This window comes from Pinus tabuliformis, chromosome 8 (genome assembly GCF_031772625.1).
Source record: "Pinus tabuliformis cultivar Carrire ecotype Pingquan chromosome 8, CPIR1, whole genome shotgun sequence".
NCBI lineage: Eukaryota > Viridiplantae > Streptophyta > Pinopsida > Pinales > Pinaceae > Pinus > Pinus tabuliformis.
In genome coordinates, this window is record NC_142294.1 from 1,201,316,777 (window position 1) to 1,201,339,423 (window position 22,647).

Consider the following 22,647-nt stretch of genomic DNA (forward strand, 5'->3'; position numbering starts at 1 on the left):
AACTCTTGTACATATATATTTCTACCTGTTGATGAGATTTATAGGAATATAGTTTTCAAAATGTTGTAAATACATGTGCCTGCCTCATATTTGATGATAACCTTATAATGATATTGAGCATGATGGAAAGAGGGAGTTGCAAGAACCTTGATGAAATTGAACTTTGCAATGTAGATTGAAAGATGACCTTATTTCCATATGAAGATAAATAATGATTATTTTGAAGGTCAAAGTTCTTCGATGATATGATGATGCAAAAATAAAAGAGCCCATGTAGATGGAAGAATAAAATTGTTGATGTTGGACTTATCCCCATAGTTGCGAAGGAGCTTGGATAAATGAAAGTGTGTCCTCCACAGATGAGAGGAAGGACATGATGTACTGTAAAGACCATGAAGAAAATATGAGATTATAGAAGAGATAAATCATTACTAATGGTTATTTTTTTTAACGAGTGGTGAACAAAGAATCAGTTATTTTGAGATGTGTTGAGGTTGAGTTTGGTGTTGCTTGAGAAGTGGGAAAAGGAATACACTGACAAGATTTGTTTGGATATCATGATGACCCAAGAAACATTAGAATGGTCAAGGACCCCATATTGTATGCTAGCATATGAATAGAAAGAACCAATATATTTGAAGTTTGATATTGGTTGGGGTTGTGAAGCTACATTATGTTTTGATGGATGAATAAGTAGTTGACGTGTTGATCTCTCCCTAAGAAGTTTGACCATTTGATAAGCATGCTTGGTTTGATTTGGTTGAAAGGGGGAGATGAGTACCTTAGGATGTGTGCTCGTATAATGGTACTTGGGAGGACATCTTGGCTTGGTTAGTACTGAGATCTAAGTTATTGTTTGGAATTGATGATGTCTAGATCCCTGTGTGGAACAATATCTTGGTCTTGATGATATGGAGCTTCGTTTTAGTGTTGATATATTGACCTTGATGATACCTATATCCCTATTAGGTTTGGTGTCTTGGCATGGAGGCCTAGATGGTATCTATATCTAGTTGTATTGATACCAAGGTTGTAGCCTGATGGTACCTATAGTGGAAAATTTTCCTTGATGACACTTTAGTCCCTGTTGTATTGATACCTTAGGATTTTTTGGCCTTGATGATATCTAGCATTGTTTATGTTGTTGAACTCTTCTTGGAACATTTCAAATTGAGGTCATCCTTGTACCAATCAAACAATTCTGAATACCTTCCTATTTAAGAGAGAGTGTTGAAAAGCATAACTAGTATCGGTCTTCATAATTACTATTTGGCTCATGACATGATGAAATTATTATGCACTTTCGAAATAAGAAAAAGAAAAATATTTTTGTAAGGGAAATTTATTTAAAGCATTGGTTTCATGCTTAATTTATTAGGTCAAGAATCCATTGAATTCTCCTAAGGCTTCCATGAGTCAAAAGAGTCATTATCAAAATTTCAAGAGTCCGATTTGGGCATTTGTGCCAAAAGAAGAAAATTATTTTGTATTTGAAAGAGTTTAATCGACTCCCGAGACCAAGTGAGACATCCTAGCATGAGTCGGCCTAAGGAAGCCTATTCGAGGCATTGAAAAAGTTATTAATAAGAGGCACTTTGAACTCCATTTTAGTACACACAGTCTTGGGATTCAATTTGAAGTTAGAGAAGTATGAAAGAAGCCTAGAAGAGAAGGAAAACACTAGTGAAGAAGGGAGGAAATCCCATAAAAGTTTAAAGATCTGAAACTTTTATTTACTGCTCACATGTGCAAGTACCCTAGGGTTTCTAGGGTTATCACACGTCCAAAATTGCAGAGGAAGAAACATTCTGTTCTAGTAGGGTCAAAATGCTAAAAGAGTCATCTTTTGAAGATGATGATGTCTCACTATCCTTGAAGATCTTATCTTGTATTGTAGAAGGAATGTTTGGGTGGATGGCTTGGTGCGTAGTGGAAGTTCTTATTTTTATCTAAGGGTCTTGGTTGTCTCATTTTTTTTGGTTCCTGAAGAATAAAATAGAATTTTGTTGGGTTTCCCCTTAAGAGAGGGTTATTCCCTGGCTTCGAGTCTATCTCTAGTGTTCTTCTTGTTGTCTTTGTGATCTTCATTGTTTTGGAAATTGTCATGATGATAAGAACTTAATAATAGAAGAAGTAATAAGAAATCACAAGAAATTGTCATGTTAAAGAGGAATCAAATTAAAGAAACCCTTATACGCTTCCCTAATGATTTATCAACACCTAATGTGACATAACCACTAAAAAAATAGCAATTTGACAAAAATCAAGCACCATCAACATCAAAATGTGACATAACAACTAACAATGTCACAATCCAACAAAAGCCTCGAGGAACATCATAACACAACATAACCCTTGATAAACATTATGATATGACATGACCATGGTTGACGTTGATTGGTCATGGATGACTATGGTTCTAATAGTTGATTTTGGTTGAGTCCCATGTTTGATGATGGTTTGACTATTTTTTATGATGCATGACTATGGAGGAAAATGTTAACCATGGTTGAATATTGTTAACTATGGTTGAGTTATTTCAAATTGTTGCAATCCTCAATGGTTATGTTGCATTGTGATGTTTTTAGTTACCCGCTCTAGTTCATTAGATTTTACAATATCTTAACCTTGATTTATCCTTATGGAACACACATTATTCTTTCATGACCTTAGGTCAGGGATCCATTTAATTTTTTTAATATTGTTAGTGGATGAGATGATGATTGCAATGTACCAAATCGATATTATTATTGATGGCGATGATATACCTACTTGATGATTATGTGTACTCATGATCATGATTTCATTATATGTTTCCACATGTATATATTATAATGACTATATGCTTGATTTCAATTAGTTTTATTTTGAATATTATGTTATGTGTTGTCATGATGTCTTCGATATTGATATTCTAGCATGTGTACATATATCAATGACTATTCCTATGAGAATATGTTATCGGTGCTTATTCAAGTGTGGCAAGAGGCCACCAAGTGCATGTGATGAGTTTGCGACCTTTGGTTTGGTCGATTACATACTATTGATACTATAATTCCAATTTAAATAATATGTTTCTATTGTTACTAATATCATGTTAGTGGCTATAGGAATAGGTCAATTTCTTTGCCAAATGACTCACACATGGGTGATGGGGTTGTTCTTATGGAATTCCATGGGAGGGGTGGGATGTCAGCCCTGATTCCACCCGCTAGCACTATTTTCATGTATTAGGATGGAATTTATTGGGACACCTTCACCTTCAGGCTCTTGATGCCATGAGGGTGAACCTTGAATTGGGTTTCTCATGAGTATTCACTCACGAGTGTGCATAAATTCAGATTTCTTGATCTCGAGGACCATTAATCTCACAATAGAGGGTAACACAAGAGATGACAATGATCTCCAATATTTTTCCCATGTCCCCTCTTTAGTCATGGATATCTAAAAGGCAAGCAATGTGTCATCCTTGGAACTAATAGAAAATTCTTGAAGGGAATGACTAGCTTGGCACCCTTGGCATCAAGAAATGACACAAGGTAAATGATGGCTCATGCTCATGAATTTACAAGAACTGAAACACACAATATTTTTTTTATTGCCTTGACCAAGGGGGGATTGAACCTTTAATTTTCTTCTTTACATAATAGTTCTTAACATGGTGTCTCCAATTGAGCTCCCCCCTATGGGCCACTAAAACACACAATATAAATAAGAAGATATTTCTCGGAATATTTAAATTAGGAGTTAAAATATTTGTGAAGGGGAGAATAGATGTAGATATAAAAGCCAAATCAAATAAAGAATCCTACCAACCATCCCCATAGTTGGAAAATAACTCCTAAGAATCTAAACTTTCTTTATAGAAAGGGGAAAAGGGGACAGAAAGTCAAAATAAAAACATTAATTAAATGATAATAAGATAAGGGGTTTGTGCATGAAATTAGCTAATAGTAATTTAAAAATTAGAGAAAATGAATTTCTTGAGAAAACCTCCATGTGGCAAAAGTATAACAAAAAAATATTCAACCAAGTTTTTAACTTCAGAAAAAATAGGGGGTAGTTCGGGAACAATAATTTGAAACCTACTTGTTGACTTAAGTTAATAGATACAAAATTGGGAGTTTAAATTGTGATGAAGGAACAACTAGAAGAAAAAATAGGGAAACACGTGTGGGTGAGGGATAACACCCTTTTAATATGAAATTTAAGATAATAATTTCATGAGAGATTTGGTGAGGAGCTAACACATGGATAGAAGAACAATCAAAATACAAGAAAGGAAATAATTGTTTTGCACAAGGTGTAAAAGTGTCACTTTGGAAACCATGTATAAAAGAAAGAGTAAGTTATGAGAAATAGAATTTTTGAGCACCCTACTATTAGATGAATGTCCTAATGATAATTTTCATTTTTAGTGACTATTGATACCTTTGGTGAGTTTGGTTAGAGGTTTGGTGAGTGGGAACCTTTGGAGCTTAAAGACCCTTATCCACTTGCTAATGCACTTGTGTTCTGTACAACCTCTATAAAAGGAGGAGAAAGTTATGAGAAATGTTTTTTTTTAGCACTGTACTATTCGATGAATGCCCTAATGATAATTTGCATTTTTAGTGACCATTGAGATCTTTGGTGAGTTTGGTCAGGGTAGAGGTTTGGTGAGTGGGAACGCGAGGAGCTTAAAGACCCTCATCCACTTCCTAGTGCACTTGTGTTCTGTACAACTCCATTGCGCCTAACACATGGATAGATGAACAATCAAAATATGAGAATAAGGAAAATAATTGTTTTTCATGAGGTGTAAAGTGTCACTTTTGAAACCATTCTATAAAAGGAGGAGCAAGTTATGAGAAATAGAATTTTTGAGCACCCTACTATTGGATGAATGTCCTAATGATAATTTGAATTTTCATTGACTATTAAGATATTTGGTGAGTTTGGACAAGGTAGTGTTTTTGTGAGTGGGAACCCCTTGAGCTTAAAGACCCTCCTCCATTTTCTAGTGCACTTGTGTTCTGTACAACCCCATTGCAGCTAACACATGGATAAATGAAAAGTCAAAATATAAGAATAAGGAAAATAATTGTTTAGCATGAGGTGTAAAGTGTCACTTTTGAAACCTTCTATAAAAGAAGGAGAAAGTTATGAGAAATAGTATTTTTTAGCACCCTACTATTGGATGAATGTCCTAATGATAATTTGCATTTTCAGTCACTATTGAGATCTTTGGTGAGTGGGAACCTCTTAAACTTAAATACCCTCCTCCACTTGTTAGTGCACTTGTGTTATGTACAACCCCATTGCATCTCATGAATTCAATGGGAGAAGAGTACTCAAGGAGCACATATGGAGGCTAGTGATTCAAGCAACATTTAACCAAGGGACTAGCCTTTGTGGTAGTATAGATATCAAAGTCAAATCTATAACTTCATTTGTCACCTTGGAATTAGTTCTAGTACTTCCATGATGGGTCAAAGGTACATTGATTTTTTTTATTGTATGAAATTTAATTTATGCATGCAATTATTATGTATCAATCATTGAGGATAATATGTTAGAATTCTAGAAGCACTTCCTTCCATTCAAATAATTTAATGATATACTACAAATACTATTACACCTCTCTCACAAAGTTCATAGATGAGTATTTCTATTGTATTGGATAAATGTTTCTACAGTAATACTATGTATTCTTCCTCAAAAATCTACTCTAAAAGCATTGATCCAATATGATGATTGACTAACTATAGAAACCTACACTTAAAAATTCTAGATTGTTGTCTCAATGTACCTAATTCTATGATTTAGTTTTTCAAATTATAATGGTAATTTTATCTATGAAACAATTATGTACCATTAAATGAATAGATAAGATAGCATTTTATTGTCATATGTTGGAAGACATCCAACTATTATCCTAAAATAAAACAATAACATTGAGACATTGTTGTGTAACCATGATTTACACACAATTTCCATAGTGTTACTATTAGAGCATGACCCTTTATTTAATGAAGCAATAGAGATAGAAATTGGGAATACTATGACTAATTGGTTATAATACTTTTAGATAATTATATCTAGTTAGATTTCAAATTATCTAGGTATATGCATTGTGGTTCAAGTATATTGTTGTTTTAATTTCACCTTATACAACATCTTAATGTTTTTAACATCATAATTTCATTGTAGTTACAATGAATAGAATGAAAAACATTTATGTAGTTAAAAGTTAGAAATATGCCTAACACATTTCCAATCAAATTTTCATTGCAAATACTATGAACAAAATGAAAAGCATTTGTGTACTAAAAAGTTAGAATTATGCATAATACATTTCCATACTTTGTTTCTTCTAAAGTGATCATTATAGCTATTCAAACCAAATATATATATATATATATATATATATATATATATAACTTTCAATCAACATTGGAAAGCAATATCTCATTCCCTACCCTATTGAAATTATTGACAACTTAAATAAAAATTTGGCTGAGAAGTATGTTTACTATAATTCAAGTTTAATCCAAATATAAGAATCATGTATGCATCCCAATTAGCATCTATTAAATGTTATATTGACTAAAATTTTGTACTAAATTTATTAAATAATCAAAATTCATTTTGTGTATAATAAACAGTCTATTTAGACAAAGTGGTTTATCTAATTCATCACTTGGAAAACTGTTATTTTATATTTATTACTTAAAAGATTATTATTTTGTGTTATTTATATTTATCATTTTGTATTATTTTATATTTATCACTTGGAAAATTATTATTTTATTTTATTGCTAGTTACTTTGTTAGATTTGTGTGATATCAAATATTCAAGTATTCACACCAAATGTTGAGAAGGAAACAAGATTTTTATTATTATAGGTCATTGAAACTTTGTACATTATGATAATTAACTCAACAAAGAACTGAATCCAACTTATATTTTGAGCAATCGAAGCTATCTCTATAGTTATATAGTTTATAATTCATACCTATATTAATCATAAATTGCAGATATGAAAAATATTAACTATTTAATTGATGGATTGATTTAAAGCAATATGTTCGAACTGTTGTCAACTAACTTGATATCAAATCCAATTATTGAGGGTTTTTTTTGTTAATTTTTTTTTGTAGTGGTGCAGTCTTTATTTCAGATATTATATTAATTGTATCTCACTAAAATTGAGTTTGTTAATGTTCAATTATTTATTTGAATTGATTTAATTTTTTTGACATTTTTGATAATTAAGAAGTGTTGGAGAATGTAATTAGTTTTGGTCTTTATAATCTATAGTATTATATATTTTATGTAAAAAGAAAAAGAAAAGAAAAAGAAAATTTATTATTATTTTTCTAGACAAGCATGTGCTTCATGCTTCTAGGTTTTTGAGTCAAAAGAGTTAAAGTCCTATTTCCACCCATTGTAAAGAAAAAGAACAAAGCATTTTTAAATATGTAATTTGAAACTTCTCTAGGTGCCAAGTGAGCCTTGCCCCAGTGGACATGTCTTTTTGCACCCCTTTGAACTATATAAATAGAGGGAATAGAGAGCTCATTTACACACACTTTATGTATTGACCTCTAAAATATCCCAGAAAGGGAAGAGAAGAAGTGGAGGAAGAAGTTTGAAGGAGAATATGTCTTCTTGAGCTAGAGTTTTGGAAAATCTGTCTTGGCACATCTCTTGTTGTTTATCTCTTGCTGATGAATATTCCTGAAAGAAGGAAGGCTTGACTTGGAATCTAGAGGTGGAAGTTTCTAAGGTTACAAGTCTTGGATATTTCATTTGATCTGTTTCTATAAAAAGAAAATTTGAATTTTCCCCTTGGAAAAGTTTCTCCCTGAATTGGAACCTATATCTTTTGTTCTTTTGTTTTTGTGATCTTGATGTTTTTATGTTATGATAATTGTTTGATAAAAAAAATAAAAATAATAAGCAGAAAGATTAAATTCATTACTATGGAAAAAAATATCTAATCTAATAATGAAGCCTCCTGATTTTCTAACATGGTTTCTGAGCTTAGGTGGTGGCTTGAAGTTGGAGGTTTGGAGATCACATTCATCTGTTCTAGTTTCTGAAGAATACAAGCTCCACATGACAAAATATAATTCGTCAACAAGCTTGCATTAGTCAACAAAAACTCGAAAAATATGTTTCATAGGAATCATGCAGGCTCATACAAAACACGAATCTGATGTTCAGTGGGTCACTATATATCATATTTTATGAAAAGATCATAGTGGACACTTGACTATAATCTATAGCGCATAAGTCTATGATGATCTGACGTTTAATCATAATTTATGATACTCGACGGTGTGATTGTATTCTATGATTCGCTTACCTAGTCCTATGGTGGTACTTGTATATGGAGGCATCCCAGCTTTGAAAGGTAGACTATTCTGAGTTCAATGTATAATTTACAATGGCACCATATCTAAGTGGCCATGACAACGCACAATGATATTACAGCTTTTACTCTATATTAATATATAAATCATTGTCTCAAAATGTGACATCACATAGTGTTGTAGTTCATTAAAACAGTTCGCAATTTGTTTTGGTGGATCGCTACCTATACTATAATTATACAAACATGTAATTATACTAAAGCCCGATTTTGTGGTTCGATTCAGAAAGGGTTTGCACCTGTGTTTTATTTTCTCACGCCTGTAATGGATTGCATACATTAATATCACGGGGAATAACATATAACAATGATCTCTGTAAATTGAGATATGACTAGGAGGAGTTCACAATACAGTGATCAATTTAATAGGACATAAGTTCGGACCCTATGACCCGGTTCATTTATGTGGGTCATTTTCGCATTCTTTGCAATATATCAGTGTCTCTATGCATCGATATATGTCTATTTTAAATTGTCTCGATTTATGACATATGCATTGTATTACGAATAAGGCACACACTACAGTATTGAGGTTTGTTAAGTCTCTCGCTCGTTGACTATGGTTTAGGACTTTGGTTTTAATTCTGGCACCGTTCATGAATTTGTTGATACGGTGGCTCAGAATAGGGTAATCATCGTACTGTAGTAACATTGTGGCATTGTAATTATATGGTTGTGGCTCAATGCATTATATGTGGTATCTGAACTACAGTAATTCGATTTTTTCTGAGGAGCGTGCTTCAAAGTTCTTGCTATGGATAATTTTTATGGCTTGCACAGTATATATGTATTTTTGAAGAACTCGTCTACAGTTCGTCGGCTTCAAAAACTCTTTAAGGCCCGAATTATACTTATGTGACATCACTTATGTCTCATTGTTGTTTTTTTGTTTTTTTTTTGCGGGTCTCTAATGGCTTGTGACTCTATGAAGAAGAACGACTCTATGGATTCGCTCTATATACCTGGGTCAGCACCACGACAACATTGATGGTTGATGAACAATATTTTGGATCATGATGACCTAAAATCTACAGGACGATATCTCTTTTGATTAAATACGATCAAAAGAGATTTGAAAGAAGTAGAGCCATCTTCTTGTGATCATGATCTTGTGAACAATGGAGTATAATTGTTGAAGAATGATTGGACCGTATAATTGTTGAAGAATGATTGGACCTTGTTAATTGAAGAAGGATCAAATCTGTGTAAATCATTTTCAGGATTCATATGGCATTAAGTTTGTTGTTGTGATCCAAGTTTCGAACCAGCAACTATGGTTCATCATTAGGATCAAATCCTTGCAAACAAGAAGTCATGGTAAGAGGTTTGTAAAATTCGCTTTAAGTTGTGAGTCAAGATTATGGTGAAGATAAAGGGTTGGAAAAGTCCTTAGGGTTTTTCCATTAACCTTGCATATTTTGAGAATATAGGGCTTATTGGTATATAAGGTCTTAAAGACTCTTTATATTTAGGTTTACTAACTAGAGAATGAACTAAATCTAGGAGCGAAAATCCTAACCCTAATTCATTTTTCCCTCTAAGGAAAATGTAGTTCTTGGCATGTAGGGTTTGTAGATCTAATTTTGAAAGGTTAATCTAGGGCATGTGGTAAAACCCTAGCAAGGGTTGAATTGAGTAAACTCTAGGGATTGAAAGTTGAAACCCTAGAGTTGATGTTCCTTGCTAAAACCCTAATAAGAGTTAGATCAAGAAATACAGGGCTTGTAACTAAAAACCTAGAAGTACATGTGCTTAGAAACCATGGAAACCCTAGATTGACAATTTGATATCATGCTCTTGTATTTGTATGTTTTTTTGTTGTTGTACTTGTTGGTGAAAATTATAGGTACATAATAAAGGAAGAAAAATGAGAAGGATAGAAGAATAAAGCAAATAACACTCATGCTTGTTGATTACTACTTAATGTTGGGCATGATGAAAAGAGGGCACGTCATGAACATGATTTTGAAGCCTCCAACTAATGACTTCATTCTAGAACACATTGATGAAGCAAAACCCTATAGCAATATGAAAATAAATCGTGCAAAGGAATGTTGACTTCAGAAGGAGCATGGAGAAAAATTTGACATGGCACTCTCACTATAGAACATGATAATTTAGTAACTTTGATATTGATGATTTGCTTGGGATATAAGTTTGCTCTCTCATAGGATATACTGCTAAAATAGGTGAAAAGGCTCGAAGGAAATGATGATACTAATCAACATTCGATATGATCTCTTAAAGATAGTAAGAAATGAAAAATTCAAGTAAGGGATATGAAGGACATGATGATGAACTTGACTGATTGGGTGATTCCATAAACATAAGTTAATTAATGATTGATATCATGGAGAAAAAATTTGGTACAATATGAAAGTATGTTGATTTCAAAAGAAAAAAATAAGAAGAAGGAAATAATGTTGAAGTAATTACAATATTAATGCTTTGGTATTTATTATCTAGTTGATGATTTTGCTTCCTAGAAGAATGTTGTAGAAATGCACAATGGCAGTTGAGACAAATGCATCTACAATTGTTTTTTTTTAAACTCAACCCATTGAATACATGGATTGAGTGGATGATTTGAGGATTCCTCTTGAGATTTAAAGGTAGTAGTACAAGAAGATAATTTGATGTTTATAAAGATCAATTTCATGATTAGAAGGATATATGTCTAGCTCTACTTTAATTGGCTCAATATAATTCCTTGTTTATGATGACTAGAGGAAAGTGATATGAAAGGTTGATGGCATGAACCCTATCAAGGAATGGATGAGAGGAAAAGGAAAAGAGGAGGAGGATCCAAGCAACTACTACTTGAATATTTCCATGAAGAAATAATAGTTGATGTATTGATAAAGACAAGCTAATGAGCTTGTGGTTATAACTTCCCAATTGAATGGAAGTAAAGAGTATCCTCTATTCTTGAGCGGGGGGTAAGAAGTCTCCTTACATGTTTAAAAGGAGAAAGGATGTATTCCTTGATCAAGAGGGAATGCGGGTTATCTCCCTGTTTAAGAGGGAGTGATGATGGACATTATATTCTCTTCTTCATGTGTCATGCACTAGGTCGGGACTAAAATTGTACGTCTAGTGAAGGACATGGAGGGAGAATGGGGTTTGGAGGATTGGATAAGGATCTAAGATTTCCTTGAGGATATAAAATCCAAGATAGGAAGTATACCAACACTCTTTGAGGATTGGAAAAATATCCAAGAAAAGGGTAGTCGAAGAGGATTGATATCCTTTAAGGATTGGGAATTGAAGATAAAAATAGTCCTAAAAGGAAATACCTAGTGAACATCTAGATGGGATGTGTGCCTTCATAGGTAGTGTTGTCTCACGTAAAGCCTCCCAAGATTATTCTCTAATATGAATAGAGCTTGTTAGTTAAAGACCTCATTATGTTGACAATGATGGTTATGATCTTGATGCTTAAGGATAACTTATCAATCTGACTCTTCTTATGAGAATACTTCACTTTGAGAGTACTCTTGTTACAAGTGTACAATTATGAATATCTCCCTAAGTAAGAGGGAGTGTTGGATAATGTAACTAATTTCAGTCTTCATAATTTGTACTATTATGTATTTTATGTAAAAGGAAAAAGAAAAGAAAAAGAAAAAATATTATTATTTTTCTAGACAGGCATGTTCTTAATGCTTCTAGGTTTTTGAGTTCAAAGACTTAAAGTCCTATTTGGACCCATTGTAAAGAAAAAGAAAAAAGGATTTTTAAATATGTAATTTTTAGTTAGAAACCCCTCTAGGTTCCAATTAGTACTTGCCCAAATGGACATCTCTATTCGCGCCCCTTTGAACTATATAAATAGAGGGAAGATAGAGTTCATTTTCACACACACACACACACACATACTTCATGGATTGGGGATGAAACAACACACAAAGGGTAGAGAAGAAGTGGAGGATGGAGTCCAAAAGAGAAAATGTCTTCTTGAGCTAGAATTTGTGGAAGATTTGTCTTGGCACATCTCTTGTTGTTGATCTCTTGCTAATGAATTTGCTGGAAAGAAGGAAGGTTTGACTTGCCATATGGAGGTGGAAGTTTCTGAGGTTATGGGTCTTGGATATCTCATTTGATATGATTCTATAAGAAGAGATTTACGGATTTTTCCCATTTGAGGGGTTTTTCCCTCACTTAGAGCCTATATCTTGTGTTCTTATGTTTTTGCGATCTTCATGTTTATGTTATGGTATTTGTTTGTTAAAAAAAATCAGAATAAAGATTAATAAGAAGAAAATTAAAATCTCAAGAAATTCCAATGGACAAGGAAAATCTAATCTAATAATGAAGCCTCCCAATTTTCCAACAACACAATATAGTAATTATAATTTACAAGTATTGACAAGGAAGTTGTTGGCATGAGGAAAAAAAAGAAGAGATAGTGTAATAATTATAAATTACAACCATCAGATAAGATGTTTCTCATAATAAATCGAGCATGAGGAAATTCATAATTTGCATTAATGATAAAATAGGAGTGTTTCGACTTAAAATTTTAAGTGAAACATTTACAATAATGATAGTGGATTGTAACTTATTTTCCAAATAAAATTAAGGTAAAAAATGTGATCAAATTGACTTAGTGTGATGAAAAATGTGATGAAATTGGATTAACATTATAAACCCAAGGGATCAATATTGAGAAGCCTAGAGATTAATATTATAAATCCTTGGGATTAATATTATAAATGTAAGTGATTATTAATATTATAAACCCAAGGAATTTATAGTATAAACCCAATGGATTATAAACGAAATGGATTTATATTAAACTCTAGAATTAATATTATAAACCCTATCAATAATATTATACCCTAGGAATATGAGCCCTTATATTAATAAACCCAAGGGATTGATATTATAAACCCTATGGAATAATAAACCCAAGGGATTAATTTTATAAACCTGAGGTATATGAACTCTAACATAAATATTATGAACCCTAAAATAAACATGGTTGACCATGGTTGATTTTCATATTGAGACAATCGTTGTCACAATATGACATTGGACCATGGTTGACCATGGTTGACCATGATTGATTTTCATATAGAGACAATATTTGTTACATTGTGACATTGGACCATGGTTGACCAAGGTTGATATTCATATTGAGAAAATATTTGTCACAATGCGATGTTGGACCATGGTTGACCATGATTAACCATGCTTGATCATGCTTGATCATGGTTGACCTTGATTGACCATGGTTGATCATGGTTGGCATTGATTGTATTATAAACTGAAGGGATTATAAACCCAAGGGAATATTAAATCCGAGGGAATAAGATAAGCCCAAGGTATATAAACCTTAGGATATATGTTATAAACCCTTAAATAACTATGGTTGACCATGGTTGATTTTCATATTGAGAGAATATTTGTCACAATGTGATGTTGGTGTTGGGAAAAATATTGGGGGGGGGGGGGTGTGAATCACTATTTTAAAAATCACTTAAACCTTTCAATTTATTATTCATATTTATGTACGCTACTATCATTAAGTAAACTAGTGTATGTACGCAACTATGATGAAGGAAAAAAAGTATATCTAGTTAACTATCTTTTCATACATTTCAACATCTTTTTTACTTTAACAAGTGTATCATTACTTTATTAGCCATTATTTAAATAGTAACCATGTGCAGTAAGAAAAAAATAAACCATCACACACAAGAAACATATCAACACATGAGGACACTAGTATTTTTTGGTGGAAACCTAATGTGGGAGAAAACAACTGTTGTCATAGTCTTTATCTTCATCTTATTATAAAGGAAAACATCTTACAATCTTGTACTAGTGCAAACTTATACCAGTGCGCAGACACCCACCTACAAAAGGCTACAACCTTCTCTCAGTCTCCAGCACTCACTAGAAGGGAGCTCCAACCCCTTGATCTCTTTTACCAACACCCATTGGAAGGGAGCACCAACCCCCTAATTAGATTTACCAGCTACCACTGGAAGGAAGCTACGATTTATTCACTGAAGGCTCCAACCTTTAGCACCTATGTGGACCATGTTTCATAATATTTCATACTGGATCCACCTGACTCACGACATCAAACCCATAGGCCACTTTTCATCATATTTTTAGACTGGACCCACTACCATCATTTAATCCCAATACCAAATAACAATTCTGAAACCAATCACTGTATCAAATCACTCAATCACTAAACCAACTAAATCATCAAAGAAATCACTAAATCTTAATCAATCAATACAACTAGATCAAACTAAACCAGGATAGATCATATCAATGCACATCTACTCATCAATAAGCCAAACATTGTTACCCATCATAGAAACCAACTATTGCTACTGCAAACCCTGATCAATCATATGTCAGAATATATACGCTATTGTTATGAGTCATACCTGCATATGTACGTGCTTCTCCTTAAGAGGACCTGCATACATATCTTAAAATACTGAACAACTGAGTCTAAATCATTGTCACACTGAATCAATCACTGAATCACATACTGAACCCATCAAAAATCACTGAACTAGATACAAATCATCACACAATAGCATCATGTCTAGTCAACATATCATTCCATAAATAATTCAACCCAACCAAAACTATCAAACATAAAATATCATAAGAGAAACTTCATCGACCGACAACAACAAACATAACTAAACTTATTAGACATCATTAACAACTCATAGTGCAAAATCCTAGCAGATGTACACAACTCTTATAAGGCATATCCACGGATGTACATGATTATCATTCACCACACATACATATAGATATGTCCATACTACAGAATATCTATATGACTATCCAAAAGTAGATCTGTGTATGTATGCAGCTTCTCAATGGAAAGCCATCATAAAAATCTATAATCGTTGAGTTATACCCTCACTGAACAATAAAACATCTGTCATACCCAAATCTTGACATACAAATTATTACAGACACACATCATAATATCATCATCACAGATTATCAAACCATAAACATATTATTCAATATGTGATAATTTGAGATCTATTAGATCTTATCCATCTCCATGCTCCATAGTGCACTCCTATTTCAGATCAAGTTATTCATAAATAATCCATCACATGCACATCCTAACACTTTGTGTTATGCAACCATCTCACAAAATAGAAGAAAAGATAGATCAACGAATTCAAACTCAGCCTCTTCAAGGGGGGAACCTCCTTTACATTACACAAATTAACAGTTCTTGGATGATACAAATGATAAGACCTCCTTTCTATATAAAGGAGTCTAATGGGTCATGATATAGTCAAATCCGACATAACAAAAATAATGTAAGGGCACAACAATAACAATAGTGGGCTTCTATGGGGAACAATAATAACAATATGGGTACAACATGGGCACAACAATAACAATAAGTGGATACAATGAAAATAATAATAAGGGAATACACTAGTATTATATCGACCTAACATGCCCCTCTCCTTCAGAAAAGTGTTGTCCTCAACGCTTGAGTAGTTCTGGATGCTTATGTATAAAATTATCATCCTCCCATGTGGAAGCTTTAGTAGGTAAGTTCTTCCACTTGATGAGATACTCTAAAATTGATCGATTTCGTAGTTGTTGAGTTCTTGTTTCTATGACTTCTTCAAGTTCCAATATGATTTTTCCTTCCTGGTCGAGTTCTGGCAATATTGTTTGAACTGGGAGCTTGTCACCTATAACCTTCTTAAGCATGAACATGGAAAACAGGGTGCACTTGGGAAGCTGTAGGAAGCTCCAATTTGTATGCCATAGTACCAATCTCTTGCAAAACCTTGTACAAACCATAAAATTTTGGTGATAATTTATTATCCTTATTAGCTTTCTTGAGGGACATTTGTTTGTATGGTTGTAGCCGTAGAAATAGCTAGTCACCTACATCAAAACTTCTTTCGCTGCGATGTTGATTTGTTTGTTGTTCCATTATATTCTGCGCAAAGTGAGGTTATCCTTTAAGAGTTTGAGAACTTATTGTTGATGCTCGATGTGATCTTCCACTACTTGAACCTTATAATTTTCTCTTAAATATGATGTGATGGATGGTGGATGATATCGAGAAAGTGCCATAATTGGGGTAATATTTTGTTGCAATGTGGAAGGAAGTGTTATATCACCATTCAATGAGAGGAAACCAATTGACCCATTATGTCTATTTATTAGATACAAAGAAATGAAGATATCCTTCCAAACATTTTTTCATGTAGGTTTTAACTCTGTACAAAAATTACCTGCATACAAATTCTAAAACACATAAAATAAACAATGCGAGAGCATAACACATAAAACACATATACACAGAGATTTTCCCCTGGATCCCAAAAATGGGACTACCAACTTGATTTTTAATTATGTTCCTTTCAATGTTACAATACATATTTACACATGTCGAAGCATCCAATACCATGGACCGAAAACCATCGTGTCCAAAACCATGGACCAAAAAACCATCGCGTCGAAAAAACATGTGTGAAAATCATGCACAAAACCATATGTGGGTCCGCCCAACCTAACATAGGGTCCAAAACCAAAATTTTCCGGGGTGTTGCCCTGAACCCCTTAAAGTTGGGTTACGAGTACCCCTCAAACCCCTTGTGACCTCCCCCCCTCTAACCCCCGATTAAGTACATGAGCTAGTCATGGAAAGAATATAACACAACCTGACATTCTCCCACTTGTTATTTTCTTTCCACAGGGGGCCACAAGAGAGCTTAATCATTTATACAGCCCTGCAACACCCATTGTTTCTCTACACCAACAGAACTTCTTAGAGCTCACAGATTTTGTCAATGCATCTGTAGTATTCTTCAAAGTGTCCACCTTTACCAACAACACCTTTTTGTCTTCTATCATATCCCTCACAAAGTGATATTGAACATCAATGTGCTTTGTCTTTGAATGATATGCAACATTCTTTGCCAAGAAAATTTCACTTTGGCTATCATAGTCTATCCTTATAGCTTCCTGTACTAACCCCATACTTGAACACAATCTCTGCAAACAAACTGCTTCCTTGCTTGCATGAGTGGCTGCCATGTATTCTGCCTCTGTAGTTGATAGTGCCACTATAGATTGTTTCTTACTCATCCAACTGACTGCACCTCCAAATAGGTTAAACACATACCCACTTGTAGATCTTCTCTGATCCAGATCTCCAGCCCATTCTGCATCAACAAATCCACACATATCTAACACTCTATCTAATCCTGGTCTTCCTTGGTAGCACAAACCATAATCACTAGTGCCATGCAAATACTTGGAAACCCAATTCACTGCTATCCAATGCTCCTTCCATGGTTTTGACATAAACCTGCTCAATACTCCCACTGCATGTGCAATGTTGGGTCTAGTACATACCATTACATACATCAGGTTACTGACTGCGCTTGCATATGGAACACGGAACATGTCCTCTTCCTATTCTTGTGTCTTGGGACACTGTTCAGCAGATAACCTCACACTTACAGGAATAGGAACCTTCACCAGTTTACTATTCTGCATATTAAACCTCTACAGTATTGTCTCGACATACTTCCTTTGGTTTAACCAGAGCTTCCTCTTTGCATGATCTCTTTTAATTTCCATGCCCAAAATATACTTTGCAGCACCAAGATCTTTCATGTCGAATTTGGAGGACAATTGGGTCTTCAAATCCTCGATAATTTCTTTGTCATTTCCAACCAGCAACATATCATCCACATACAAGACCAGATAAATAACACGATCACCAATTAATTTAAAATACACATAGTGATCTGCTTTGCTTCTGGTGAAGCCAAGTCCTTGTATGAATGTATCAAATTTCTGATACCACATCCTTGGTTACTGTTTTAACCCATACAGAGACTTCTTTAACTTGCATGCCAGTTCTTTCTTACCCTTCACTGCAAAGCCTTCAGGTTGCTTCATGTAGATTTCCTCTTCCAGATCCCCATGAAGAAATGTTTTCTTCACATCCATCTGTTCTACCTCAAAATCAAAAGCAGCAGCAACAGATAAAAGTAATCTAATAGAAGTTACATTGGCAACAGTAGAAAAAATATCACCAAAATCAATTCCTGGCACCTGGGAATAACCTTTTGCTACCAACCGAGCTTTTTATTTGTCTAATTTTCCTTTTGCATTTGTCTTCTTTTTGAACACCCATTTGCTACCAATGGGTTTCCTTCCAGCCGGCAACTCCACCAAATCCCAAGCCTCATTTTTGTGCAAAGATGCCATTTGATCAACCATGGCCTCTTTCCAAAGTTTTCCATCCTCTGAATCCACTACTTCCTTCATAGTTCTGGGATCATCATTAGTAATAGAGAAAGCAAAATTTGAACAGAAAGCAGATGGACTATACCTTTCTGGCTGCCTTCTTTCTCGAAATGATCTTCTCACACCCGGAGTTTGTGGCTCTTCATCTTTTGATTCCTCCTCTGCTGTAGAGTCTGATTCTTCCTCCTTTAGCTCAAACTCTATCTTCTCAGGTTCCTTTGGTTGGACTTCATGTTTAATAACATCTTTCACCTCTCTGAACACCACATATCGGCTGTACACAACCTTCCTTGTTACTGAGTTCCAAAGCTTATAACCCTTTAAACCATCCTTATACCCAACAAAGATGCACTTTTCAGATTTACTATCCAACTTGGTTCTTTTCTGCTTTGGAACATGTACATATGCATCACATCTAAATACCCTCAGATGTGAAAGAGAGGGTTTCTTACCAGTCCATACCTCTTGTGGAGTCTTATCCTCCAACACTGATGAAGGTGATCTATTGACCAGGTAACATGTTGTCTCCAACGCTTCTGCCTATAATTCCTGTCCTAACCCGGCACCACTGAACATGCTTCTTGCCCTTTCCATCGATGTCTTGTTCATTCTTTCTGCAAATCCATTTTTCTTAGGTGTATATGGAGTAGTCTTCTATCGTGATATACCACACTTATTATAGAATTCTTCAAATTCCTTGCTACAAAACTCTCCACCATTATCTGTCCTCAACACCTTTATCTTCTTCTCTGTCTGGTTTTCCACCAGAGCCTTAAATTCTTTAAACCTGTCAAAGACTTCAGATTTCTTCTTAAGGAAATATATCCATGTATTCCTTGAGAAGTCATCTATAAATGATACATAGTACACATACTTACCCAGTGATGGAACCTTCACAGGTCCAAACACATCACTGTGCATAAGCTCTAATATTTGTTTTGCCCTCTTACCACCAGAGGGGAAACTCACCCGATTCTACTTCCCATATACACAATTTTCACAGAAATCAAAATCGAGATATCTATTACTCATAACTTATACCATACCTTTACCATGAAGTATTCGAAGGCCCTTCTCTCCACTATGTCTAAGCCTTTGATGCCACAACATGGTCTTCTCTCCAGAGACCACTAGATTTTCTGCTCCACTTTCAGGATGTTATGCTCTTAACCTACAAAATGATACCCAATACAGAATATGTGAAGAAAAGATACCCAGAACACAGAATAGCAATGATTTTATTATTCAAAGAGTAATGTTCACTTGCCTCTTCGAGGGGGCAACCTCCAATAGAGCAGAGCTTGATTACAAAATAAGACACGATACTCCTCGCAGGGAGCCTCTATCCTTTATATATGACTCATACATGCAATACCACGGGCCAATACCGTGGGTTTTATTAATACCATCTATATAATACTACGGCCCATTTGCAACTAACTATGGTCTCGTCATTAATTGCAGGTTAACCACTTACAAATATTAATATGGGCTTTATTGACTCTTGACTATGACGTGATCCTATGACATAGATAAGGGGGTTAGGGTGGGACCCTAACATGCCCTCCCCCTTAAGACTAGCCTTGTTCTCAAGGCTGAAGCTGCGGAAACTACTGAAGAATAGTGGCTGGTTCCCAAGTTGCATCTTCCGGAGAGGTGTTTTTCCATTTGACGAGGACTTCCTTAATCATGCGGCCACGCATGTGTTTGTCTCTTGTGTCTAGAACCTGTTCGGGTTGAAGCCAGATTGACCCTTCTTCGTCCAATTCAGGTAGACTGGTTTGAACTCAGCAATTGTTCCCGATCACTTTCTTGAGGCACGATACATGGAAAATTGGATGGATTTTTGCAGTAGGTGGCAAATCCAACTTGTAAGCCACTTCTCCAATGCGCTGAAGTACTTGGTATGGTCTGTAGAATTTTGTAGATAGCTTCTGACAACCCTTGTCTTTGAGTGATGTTTGCTTATATGGTTGCAGCCTCAAAAATACCTGATCCCCTTTTTGAAATTGGCGCTCTGAGCGATGCTGGTCTACCTGTTGCTTCATGTGGTTCTGAGCTTGATGAAGATTCTCTCTAAGATGGGCGAGCATGGTTGCGCGGTGTTGTAGGAGTTGATCCACTGCTTGTACTTTGGAGCACCCCTTGAGATAAGAGGTAGGGGAAGGCGGAAGTTGACCATATACTGCTTCATAGGGAGTCATTTTGGTGGTGGCATGATAGTTGGTGTTATACCACCATTCAGCCAGAGGTAACCACTGTACCCAAAGGTGTTGCTTTTCTGAAGTGAAACACCTAAGGTAGGCTTCTAGAAATTTGTTGACGGCTTCAGTTTGACCATCCATTTGTGGATGATAGGAAGTACTGAGTTTTAGTTGAGTGCCTTGTATCCTGAAGCGTTCCATCCAAAAATTACTGGTGAAGATCGGGTTGCGATCGGACACAATAGAAGTGGGCATGCCATGCAATTTGAAAATCTGATCCATGAAATATTGAGCGACCAAAGTTGGTGTAAATGGGTGGGGTAGGGCGCAGAAATTAGCATACTTCGATAGTCGGTCCACAACTACCATGATGACTGACTTGTTCCCGGACTTTGGAAGACCTGTAATGAAATCCATAGAAACTTCCGTCCAAATGGATGTCGGAATGGGCAATGGTTGTAATGTGCCTGGAGTGTTGACAGTTTCCCCTTTGTGGCGTTGACAGACATCGCATTCTGCTACAAAAGTAAGGATGTCCTTTTTCATGCCTGTCCAAAAAAATGATCTTCTGGTGCGAGCATACGTCTTCTAAAAGCCCGAATGTCCTGCAATGGGCGATGAGTGCAATTCTGCCAAAATGCGACCTTTGAGGGTAGATGTTGGGGATATTACGACTCTGTCCTTGTAGCGAAGAATATCATCCTGCCACGAGTAGCCCTTGGTGGAATTTGGATCTACCTGAAATTGAGAAATGAGTTGGGATAGCCGGGGGTGTGAAAACCATTCCTTGCGAGCCTCTTCAATCCATTCTGGAATGGGGAGGGAAATTGTTAGCAGAGTACTTTCTTCCTCAAATTGGCGAGATAATGCATCTGCTACACTATTGTCTTTCCCTTTCTTGTAAATGATCTCATAATCATATCCCAGCATTTTGGCGAGCCATTTATTTTGTTGTGGGGAGGATAGGCATTGCTCCAAAAAATATTTAAGACTGTGATGATCTGTGCGGATTTTGAAACGTCGCCCCAATAAGTAAGGTCGCCAGGTCTCGACTGCATGTAAGATGGCCATCATTTCTTTTTCGTAAGTTGATTGGCCCAGATTCCTCCCACTTAGTTGTTGGCTTGTGAAGGCCAAAGGTCGCCCTTCCTGCATTGAGACCACCCCAATACCGGTCCCCGAAGCATCACATTCAATGACAAAGGATTTGGTGAAGTCAGGTAGTGCTAAGACTCGAGTGGAACACATGGCGTTTTTTAGAGCGGTAAATGCCTGTTGTGCTTCCTCATTCCAGAAGAAGGAATTTTTCTTTAGGAGTTGAGTGAGGGGCTTCGCTATGCGGCCATAGTTGCAGACAAATTTACCATAGTTGCAGACAAATTTACGATAATAGCCTGTGAGACCCAAAAATCCTCTCAAGCTCTTCAAGGTCTTAGGTTGAGGCCATTCTTGCATTGCCTGGATCTTTTTGGGGTCCACCTTGACACCTTCACGCCCCACAATGTGGCCCAAATACTCAACTTCTTCCATGCCAAACGAACACTTGGACATCTTGACAAATAATTTATGCTTGTGGAGCAGGTGTAAAAGTAGATCTACATGCTGAAGATGTGCAGCCCAAGTGCCACTATAGATGAGGATGTCATCGAAGAAGACAAGGACAAATTTACTGAGATATGGCTTGAGAATGTGATTCATAAGACTCTGAAAAGTAGAGGGGGCATTACAAAGAC